We start from the raw sequence: 11610 nt of genomic DNA on the forward strand, positions 1-11610 counted from the left end.
CGTCCCCCGCATAAGATCGTCCACGCCGCTCCACGCACTAAGGCATATATATAGCCCACCAAGTCCATAGAGCCGTTTGTAGCTGTTGGACGTTTTCTGCGCAGGGCACCGGTTAGACCAGTAAGGGGTCACCGGTGCAACCAGTCACTCACGGCTTCTGCACTAGCCGTTGGACTCTGACAGCTGACGTGGCTGTCAATAGTTAGACCGGAGAGATGCACCGGTTCAACCGGTCCTGAAGAAATCTTCTGCTTCTGGCGTGGCATTACACCGGTGCCTTGCTCCGGTGTTTCATCGGTTCATCCGGTACTGAAGAATCTTCACTTGTACCCCAAACATGATCTCTGAGTGATGGCATGGTGCTTGCACCAAAGCCTCTATCGGTGTATCCGAAGCCTACCGGTTATACCGGTGCTTAGTCACCGGTTCAAACGGTGCTACTGTGTTTTGTAGAACTCGTCCAATTCAGCGTTTCTTTGAGTTCTTTTTTCGTGTTTTGCTTTGCTTGGCCTTTTTGTTTCATCCCTGGGATCTATAATTGTTCACTTGACAAACTCATTAGTCTCATTGCTTACATTGTTACTCAATCACCAAAATCACAAAACAATAGCCTAAAGGGGCCATGTTCCTTACCGTGTTACATTGAATTTTGTCCGCTAACCGGTTTATTCAAAATTTCTGTGACCCGCTCTTTAAAATCCTCATGGGATAGCCAACTAAGTTCCATTTTGAACTGCTTTTGCATGCCCTGTAAAGGATGGGTCACCCATTTCCAAAAGTAACGAGGTATGATCTGAGACGCCTCTGTCCAGCGCATGCGCTGTTACCATCGGGTATTTGAACTCCCATTCAGTTGTCGTTAGAACTCTAACGAGCTAATCATAGGTCGGATCCGGTAGATAGTTTGTAAAGGTGTACTATCTCCCTGTCAAATCTATCTCCTGAAGATCAAAACTATCAATAACGGCATTGAACAGGAACAGCCAGCGAGGATTAAAGTTATCTTTATTCTTTTTGTATTACTCTAAGTCTATGCTGATGAATTGAAGAAACAACTTCACATGTTTAAATTTTAAGAAGTCCAGCACACAATAAATTATAATTCTCTTTTACGAATAATTTTTTGACAACATAATAACTTTACCTGCTCGTAATGGTTGCTTTTGCTTCCTTGCAAATCTTTCTTTCTTTAAAATCCTTACCCTATTATATTATAGCAGCCGGATCATTCCGAATCCTTGCCATATGTCAGCAACCGTGACAATGCAAAGGGGCTTTAGCCCGGTTGGTAGGACATCCGGTTGGGAACCTTTAGGTCGGGAGTTCGATTCTCGCTTTCCACAAAAAAATATCCTCGCCTGTTTCTATATCCAAAGCATGGTTTGAGGTCCGGCCTAACTCACAAGACAATGGGCCACAATGTATGGGTGGGAGCAGGGGTTCGGGAGGTTCTTTGACCTGTGTGAAAAAGTCTTCTTCTTAATACAATACTGTGGGGCTGTCTTTTCCTCTGCAGGTCAAGTTTTTTTAGGACCGTGACAATTGCAGTGAGACTCCTCTGCAGTACTTTAGAGTGACTTTGAGTCACCGCACTGTACTGCAGAGGAATCGTTTCCGACAATTGGTAATCAGAACTTTGTTTTTTTTCCCAAATCGAATTGAGCCATGGTGGAGGTGGCAGATCTCTAGTCTTCGGTGTCGCGGATGGAGGAGAAGTTGCGGTGACTGAACGAGATCCTCGATCGCATGAATGGCGTTTCCTTGGCGTCAGCTTCCGCGACCTCCGCCCCGACCACGATGGCCACGACACCGGATGCGCGGCCCACGCCGGCAGGGTCCTCGGCCGCGTCCACGACTACTTCGCCGAAGTTCTTCGTCCCGACGCCGGCCACGACCCCTTCATCGGCGCGCGACACCACCGTGATGCCAACACCATACGCGCCGACGACCGCGTCGACTCCACCCACCACCGTGGTCGCCATCTCATTTCGGCTTCCGATGCCGCCATTCCTCGCCCCGAAGAAAAAGATCGCCAAGAGGATGAGGAGAGAGCAGCGCCTACGCACAGCCGCCTTCGGGGTTGTGGGTGCCACACGGGAGGCGCGCACTTCTGCCGCAGCCAGGCGATGCCGAGCGGGTGCGTCTGTTCGTCGACTTCGCCGCCCGCGCCACCACGGTTGTCTTCGTCCACGACGAAGAGGGTCTGGAGCTTGGTCCTCGAGTTCGAGCAGGACGCCGTCGTCTCTGTCGACATCGCCGCGGAGATGGCGTGCTTCGCCTTTGGGTTCGACCGGGACGCGCTCGTCTCCGTCGATACAGCCATGGACATGGCGTACGGCGCCCTCAAGCTTCGCAGTTGCGTCGTGCCCGCACGGTCGCCTCCATGGCCACGAACTCCAAGCTGCTGGGTCTACGGCCTCGGCCACGGAGACGTGCTCTGCGTCACGGGCATCGCCGCTTGCGTCGGCGCCGTCGTCAGAATCAGAGGAGCCGGCGCGCCTCGACGCCATCGCGTGCTTGCGCAGGCTGTCAGCCTTGCCCGACAAGCTCTATGGCATCGCCCTCGAGATGCACCGCACGCTCGCCACCTTCGACGCACTCCACGGGCTCTTCGACGACTGCCACTATTGCTCCTACCTTGACAACGACTCCACCAGCTAGCACTGCGTACCAGGACACAGGCTCTGTTGTGGATTGGAGCACACAAGCTATTCTCTCCAGGAATGCCCCGAAGGTGTTCGATGCAATGCTGAGCCATCCTCTGTTCGTCTTCTGGTTTAGTGCTGCGACATCTGTTATGCTGCTCCACGCCGTTGCCACAGACCAGGACGCCACATATTCCTCAGTGTCTCTCTGCGCCGACAAGCCTGCCGGCATGGATCAGTTTCGGAAGGCTTATCTCAAGTATGGGGAGACATCTCAGTCAGCTGGACACAAAGTTCTACACCAGGCTGTATCTGCAGGGAGCTATTATAGAGAGTATGCCAACTTCATTCTGTTACTGTTAAAGGCTAGAGCAAATCCTAATCTTCCTGATGATGTGAGATGGTTGCCGATGGAGCTTGTTGCACTGTGCGAGGCAAGGAAAAAGTTGAGTTGCTGCTGCTGTTCACTTGGTTAATTCCAAATGTCAGGAACTGGAGTATTGGTGGAGTACACTCTCATGCAAAATTTGACAGTACGAAGCTATTGGTTATGATTCACCTTGCTAATAGAAGAACGATAATCAAATCACAGATTGATCTGGCATTCGGAAAGAACGATTGTGCCATGGCATTCAAGTTCTATAATTTGGGGATAGTCATTGAACCACAAGCAATATTGTTACTTTATTCCAAAAGAAGCCTCTGTAAGCTGAGAGTGGGTGCTGGTGAAGGTGCTTTATTAGAGGTAAACCAGTACAGCCAGTCTGATGTGCTTTGTTGTTGACAATCTCTTGGCCTCCACCTGCTTTATCAGGGAGCTCAACTCTGGAAACTACCAAGCCATTTATGAATCTACATGAGTTATGGCAGCAAAAACACGTTCACTTGCAGTTTACAGGATTGCCATCTCTTTATATTTTGAAGTTGAAACCTCATCTGCCAATGTGGCAACTGGACCCAACATTGATGTTGGGGACGTGAACTTTAAGCTGAAGTCTAGCCTCATAAACATGGTGCAGGCTAGCCCATTTTGTGGCAAGCCAAATGAGGACGCTAATGTCCATCTCCAAAACTTTCTGGAGTTATGCAAGACTGTAACCATACGGGGCGTTACGGCTGACGCCATCAGGCTCCGCCTGTTTCCTTTCTCCCTCCTGAGGAAAGCGAAACAATGGTTTTATCAGAACAAAGAAGCCGTCAGCACGTGGGACAAGTGTTCCACGGCGTTCCTCACCAAATTCTTCCCGTTGGGCAAAACCAAAGCCCTACGTGGAAGAATTTTAAGTTTCCAGCAGACAGAGATGGAGTCCATTCCAGAAGCTTGGGAAAGGCTGTAAGAGTACATACTCGCCTATCCTTATCATGGGATGTATGAGTGGCTCGTGCTCCAAAGCTTCTACAATGGGCTAACGACTACATCCAGAGCCCATCTTGATGCTGCTGCTGGAGGAGCCTATCTCGACCTGACAATTGCCAAGGCTACGGCTTTAATCGAGAAGATGGTCTCCAACCAGGGCTGGAACGAGGAGCGTTCCCAGCCCAGAACCAAAAGCGGAATGCATACCGTCAAGGAGACGGACATGCTCGCCGCTAAGCTGGACCTCCTACTGAATAAACTTGACGAAGGGAACCGGCAACAGATGCATGTTTCCGTCCATGCCATGAACTCGTACTATACGTGCGAGGTTTGTGGTAACGGTGGACACTCGGGGAATGACTACACCGAGACCCGTGAAGATGCAGCCTACATCAACAACAACAACACCTTATTCTGTCCACAAAGGAGGACAGGGGTGGGGTCAAACACGCCCACCATTCCAAGGAGGAGGTAACAATTTTAACTCAAATTTCAATTTGAATTTCAATTCGAACCAACTCTCCTTGAGAGATTTAGTCTTTGGCCAAGCTAAAATCAACGAATCTTTAAACAAGAAATTTGCTGCCAATGATAAATTTTAGAAAGCATACATGCAAAAGTTGAAACTCTTTCTTCTGCTCATAAAAATCAATTAAGTTTCAACAAAATGATAGAAACTCAACTGGCTCAATTAGCTGCTGTTGCTCCTGTCACTGAGAACGGGAAGATCCCAAGGCAACCCGAATCTCCCGTTGAAACTGCAAATATGGTGTCTACCGGGTGGGGCAACCTTCCCCGGCAGACTTCTAGAACTAACCGTGCAGGCAGATACAATCTCCCAAAGAATGATACTTGGGATGGCCTGGTAGCAGCAGTACAAGAAGATCCAGGAATCCCCATGATCAGCTGCTTAATCTTCGATCAATACTATGAGCATGCACTCTGCGACCTGGAGACCAGTGTCAACATCATGCCCATGGTGATATACGAGAAACTCTTATACCCTGCTCTCTCCCCAACATACATGTGTGTGCAGCCCGCAGACTCTACAATCCGGTATCCCGAAGGGATAGCCAAGAATGTCCTGGTCCGCGTGCGAGACTCCTTCGTCCTTGCAGACTTCGTGGTCATGGATATAGAAGGCGACTTCAGAATTGAGCTCATCCTTGGGCGACCATTCCTGAGGGCCGCTAGAGCAAGGATTGACATGTGAAGAGGAGAAATCCGCTTCCGCGTCAGAAAAGAGGACATGTTCTTCAGATTCAAATAGAGGGAAGAGCAGCGCATCCTGAACCAATAGGATGACGAAGGGCAGGCAATTTGGGATGCACCAGAATCCCCATTACCAAGACCTACGACTACACAATCAAAGAAAAGACGTTCCAAAAAGGTGTGGCGTAAGGTCGCGAGCTCGTCCTCGTCCAATTCTCCACGACGAGCCGAGCAGTGGTAAACACAGCAGGAGAAAGGTCCCCGCTCGTCAGACTCTAAACGACGAGCCCTTGCTGAAGGTAAATCGGTACGTATCTCATATTCACCCTCCATCAGTTTTTGCTTTTCTTGACTTTTTCGATTTTTCCACTGCATATTTGAATTTTCAAAACACCTTTGCATGCTATAAACTTTTCTAGAACTTTTTTGTTTTTCACAAAAATCTAAAAATATTTCGAAGCATGAAAATCCTTTGAAAAATAATTTTGAACATCTTTTCGAAGCAAAATTTTGCCGGCACCAAAGTTTTAAAAAATTTTGACCGTTAGAAGGGCAGTGGACCCTGGCTGTCTGCAGGGTGGCCCACCTAGGGTTCGGCCGAACCCTAGGGTCGGCCGGCCCCCTGCCAATGGCTAGTGGGCCCAGCCTTTTCCAACGGTCACTAGCCATTGAGCCTGGTCTCTCCCAATGGTGCCCGACCATTCTCTCTTTAAAAAGAGGCCGAGGGGTGAGTTTTGAGCTCTCACACTCAACTCTCATTCACTCACTCCCTCTCAAACTTTCTCAAACTTTGCTTTCGGGTTTTCATTGGATTTTTTCTCAAGATTTGATTTCAAGAGACCTCTCTCTCTTATTTCTTTGCTGCAAGAAAGAAAGAGCAACTCACGGGTAAGAACATTCAATTCGGTTTCACTAATGTAACCCGTTCCGAGTTGCACTTGTTGTTTTTTTCCATCATGAAAGGCATAGGATGGAAGGTTTCTGGCGCATTTAAGAAGATGACGGGTGGAAGCTCATCCCGTTCGCGGGGTGGCTCAAGTTCGTACACACCTGAACCTACGTCTACACCAAGCACGATGGACTATGAAAAAGAAGAACAATATGAAGAGATGCAAGTTGAACCGCAAGCCGAGATGATAGAGATTGATGCGGAAGATGCACCGTACCTCGACTTGCGAGATGATCGTGAACTATAAGGCTACGCCATCCTCAAGAACAGAAGCTTCGTCCACACCCGAGCATTCGATCCGGACCTCCTCATCAAAACAGGTATGTACGAAGACTTCTCTAACGTTTGGCATGAAATTGGATGGGATAACTTCATTCCCGTTGAGGAGCATGGTTCTCGACTCCTCGTCATCCAATTTCTTTGCACTCTTCAATAGGTGGAAAACGGGGTTTATTTTCAATTTTTCGGGAAAGAGTATTTGCTTTCTTGGAAAACTTTAGCCGGCCACCTTGATTTCAACAAACGCTGGCCTATTTCTCTGGACCAAGCTTGCCGAGGTTTTAATCGTCATGAGTTTTGGGGCCGTTGTCCATGGCAAGTTTACACCTCGGTGCAGCGATATTCATAATCCAACTCTTCAGTTGATGCATAAGTGGTTGACCATCACTCTCTTTCTAAGAGATGATGTCCGACTTGTGCGCAACGATGAGTTGCTCATTCTTTATGCCATGGTCAACAAGATCAAAATCTCCCCCGCGCAAGCTTTGGTTAGGCAATGGCTTTTGAATTTTAAGATGACGGGTCCTATTGAGTGCACTTCTTTGGTTATTAGTATTGCTACACGTATCGGTGCCTTAGAGGGGAATTTTATTCCTTTCATTGAGGGCGACCGTGCGTATATCGACGAGGCATATTTGATCCAAGGTCACACACTCAAGAAAGGCCCGAATGACTCTTTGATTTTCTTTTACTTGGGCTATACAAATGAGATTCCGCTGCCCAATGTGGAATTTCATTTGTACAATTGCCATTCGCTAACCATCCCTATCGTTCCACGAGAAGGGGGTCGTAGGCATAGATCTTCTGGTTTGCCTGGCAGGATGATAAGAAGTAGGACCAGAAGGGAAGCAGAACCAACACCACCGCCTCAACAGCCACATCACTCATATCAGCATGAGGCCGGTAGTTTGTCATGGCACAGTGCCAGCACTGAGGAGGGGACACGGTAGGCACCAGGCTGCCGGTCCACCAGTTCCAGCTCCGGTGGAGCCCCGAACCTCATCAGACGGACATCTTTGTCCCGAGGTTTCGGTGCCATCACCCAGCAGCTAGGTGAGCTGCGGGTGCAGGGTGACAACATACAAGAGACGCTGAACCAACACATAGACAATACCCAAGCATGGCAGCGTCACACTGGCGAAAGAATCCACGACATGGAGCAGTTGTAGTTGCAGCGACAGGAGGAGTGGAGGGCATATTGCCGCTGGATGGGTTTCAACCCCGATCAGTCGTAGTGAGTCTGAAGCTAGCTTAGGGGAGGACCCCCACGAGAGGTAACTTGTATCATTTATCATTTACTGCTTTCATAACCTTGTATGAAACCCATAAAAATTTGCAAAATCAGAAAATCCATAAAAATTTGCATAACTAAAAATAAATAAAAATTTGCAAAACTTAGAAAACACCAAAAATATTTTGTTTTAATATGTGTAGTAAGCATGGTGTAAGTTTTCCTTGTTGAGATGATGAATAGTTGCTCTGTTAATTTCTTTCATATGCTTAGTTACAACTTTATGCTCTACCTAGTTTTGGGTTTGGTAGCTTAAATTGTTCAAAACCATAAACTTGAAACTTGTGGGTAGCAAAAAGCATGATCCAAATCTAAGTTGTTGTGAGCTATGATATGGTTAAGTTGAGTTGCTATGATTCTCTCTTATGTGATACTTGACATCCGGAGTATTTAATTTTAAAAAAACACAAAATTATAATAAAGTTCCTCGATGATATGAAAATTCCTATCCAAAGCCATATGTTGATTTTCATTGCAAAACCTTCCACATATGCAACTTGCTATCTCATTGAGTTTTGTCAAATTGTTGTGACCCTTAGTGGGATTCATTTCATACTCCCATGATCAAGATCACGTACACGTTTCCACCACATGCTATGCTTCTACACTAGAAGTAAGCAAAATTCCATCCATCCACAAAATAAAACTCCATGTCCATGCAAGACACCACTCTCTCTCAAAAATATGCCAAGGATATGGGGCTATGCAAAAAGGAAAAATAAAAGATGCATACCCAAAGAAGTATGCCACATGCTTCGACATGTAAAAAAAGAGAATAAAAGATGTATACCCAAAGAAGGTATGCCACATGTTTAGGCATGTCAAAAAAAAGAGAGAGAAGATAATCCCTTATCCAAAAAGAAAGAAAGAGAGAGATAGTGCATACAAAGGAGTTCATACACCATCCACCAAAAATAACCACACACTTGCACATCTTGATCAAGGTTTATGACATGTTTCTCCTTTGGATCCAGTCTTTGACTTAGCAAAATATGAGAAGCAAGTATGTATTCAAATCCTCTATACCTACAGCTCCACAAAAAAAAACAGCCATTAGAGATAGGGTGAGGAAGAAAGGCACAATAAAAATCCTTGGTAAGGAATTATACACATTGAGCGATTCGAGAGATCATCCGAGGAACTTTATAAATTTCTTTTGAAAAACTTTACAAAACCTCTGGATTGACGGTTGAACTAAAAAGAAAGAAATATGAGCACTCTATGATACCGTTCTGACTCTCAACCGCCAAAGATGAGGTGAAGCTAAAAGCTCCACAGGAGTAAGGTAAGAGGTAAGAACAAAAGGCCCACTTATTCAAAATCAAGGTAAGAAGCATTTGGTTGTGGCTAAGTATGAGTTGGAAATTCAACATTGTAGCAACTCCTGATCAACAACGAGCGCCTTGTTTTGCTCAGGGACGAGCAAAAGGCTAGCTTGGGGGTGTTGTTGACGGTCGTTAAGTGCAAAATATGACCATCAACTATACTCAATTAAGAAGGAAAACTATACCTCTTACTCGCATATTTGTATCACTAACCTAGCTCCATAGTTGTTTTCGAGAATTTATGTTTTCAGAAGCACAAGTCCGGAATAAGACGAAAACATGACGAATACGCAGACAGAAGTCACAGACGATCGTGTCCTGCGTAACATGAGCAAAGGAGGCCCACAAACCAGACCAAACCGACCAACCAAGCCACGGCACCGACCATCTGACATCAGGACTCACCAAGCAGTGAACCAGCAAAGGTCGGTGGGAATTGGCGCCAAAGGGGGGGGGGTCGGCCGACCCCACCTGGCAGCCTCCGAGGCTGAGTTTTGGCGGGAAGCCTGATCTTATCCTCCTGAAGGCGGTTGACCATGTTTCCATACAAGGAGATGGCGGGAACCGACCTCAAGCACTATAAAAGGGTCCTCCCACCACTCACACCACACACACCACTTGAAGGCCTCTCTCTACACTCTCTTGTGATTTATACTCCTTAGGGTAGTGGAGCTAGGCTAGTACTTCATCTCCTTAGCGAATCCAGTCGTCCTCAGTGTCGGCGAGCAATCCTCGGCCTCCGGTATGGCTTTGTGTTCCGACTTTCTTTATGCTATTCATATTGAGTTCATTCTTGGTTATCTTGCTATGTTCGTAGCTTGCTTAGCCTTGATCTGTGCTTTACAAAGTTATTCTAGTTACATGCTTAGACCAGATGATCTGGGTAAGGATATCGGTTCGTTGTGCTTTCGGGCTTGCCTTAGCATCTTACCTGTCCATCCGAAGGGTGGGGGACCCGGAGGTGCTAGGGTAGTGACCTCATATGCGGGCATGGTGCCCGGGTATGCGAGATCCTTCGGATATGATGGTGCTCCATGGTGTGACTGGGGTAGACCGCAGGTGGTGACAGCTCTGTCGGTCCGCCGGGAAGCGGCTTCTCGGTTAGCGTACTCCCCGATGTTCGGGTACGGTGTAGGAGTTCATGCAAAGATGAAACGGGAATGAATGTTCTCCAGTGCGGGCCATTCTCTCCGATGTCCCTAATTTCCCGGCACCTGCAGCTCTAAGCAATGTGGCTAACGTAACTTATCTGCTAACATGAATAGTGTACTATGAATCTTTGCCTATACTCCCACTAACTTTAGGATTGCTTGTTTATTCTTTATTCATGAGAGTTGGTTGTTCTGTGTGTGTCACATTACCTTTGATTATCATTCATTTATTACTTACCCTTGTATAGTCAGTGGTCTTCATCTTGCTCATACGTGTCATGGTTATGTAACTAAGTAAATACACTTTACACAACCTAGCCATTCCTTGGGAAATACAAATAACGATACCCTGAATACTTTCAGGTGAAATGCTACAACGGTATATCCGTGCGCTTGCGGATCCTTCTGTAAATGTTAAGACATAACACACGGCATCTTCGAGACGCCGTTGCTAGGAACTAACCACTCCTAGTGGCGACGCTAAGAAATGCCAACATTTACGCAGGTTCTGCACACAACCGGTCTGACTGGCCACCCAACCGGTCTGACCAGTTGCCTGTGGTTCACAGCGGTTAAGTCTTAGACCGGTCTAACCGGTCTGCCTGACCGGTCTGACCGGTCAGTGTGCTAACAACTATTTTTAAAGTGCCGTGATTTGTAGAAAATTATAAACTCCTATTCACCCCTCCTCTGGGCGACATCTAAGATCCTTTCAGGTACACGACGCCCAGCCACAAGGGCACCTATTCTGCAAGAAATCAAGAACGAGCAAGAAGAAGTGAACTAGGAACTGAAATGTCACGATGGAAAGGGAAGAATTGAATCTTATTTAACAAAGTTAGGGTCTCGATTATAAGAAGACGGGCGGCTGGATCAGCATGCTCGCTTCAAGGGAGTAGTTAAGGCTAGCTCAATGAAAACAAAACCCAACCCTTAACCAGTGGTGGCTAAGGAGTATAAAATGTGGGAGGACAACCAGGGTCACCCCCAATGCTAGGGCGCGTCCGTATTGGACTCAACTTGATACATGGCCCATTGGGCTGAAATCAGGTGATGCAGCACCATAGACAGAAAAGGTTTTGGTACAAAATTGACGACTGCGTTCAACTCTGAACAGATATGGGTGTGATACTAGATCCATTGGAAAGTAGACTTGATAGGCTTTTCGTGAAGTCCAAGAACTCTCCAAACAAACTCTGAAAAGTATACTTGATAGGCTTTTCGTGAAGTCCAAGAACTCTCCAAACAAACTCCAGATGAAGTCGCAACAACCTTTAGGAGTAATAGGACCATTTCTGATCATGTCAATCATTGGTAAGCATAACAAGAGTGCACATGTCATTGACTAAATATGATGGACCAGAACTTACGAGTGAACTTACTTGATGTGTGAGTTGGCGG

The sequence above is a fragment of the Panicum virgatum genome, chromosome 9N (assembly GCF_016808335.1).
Source record: "Panicum virgatum strain AP13 chromosome 9N, P.virgatum_v5, whole genome shotgun sequence".
NCBI classification, from domain to species: Eukaryota; Viridiplantae; Streptophyta; class Magnoliopsida; order Poales; family Poaceae; genus Panicum; species Panicum virgatum.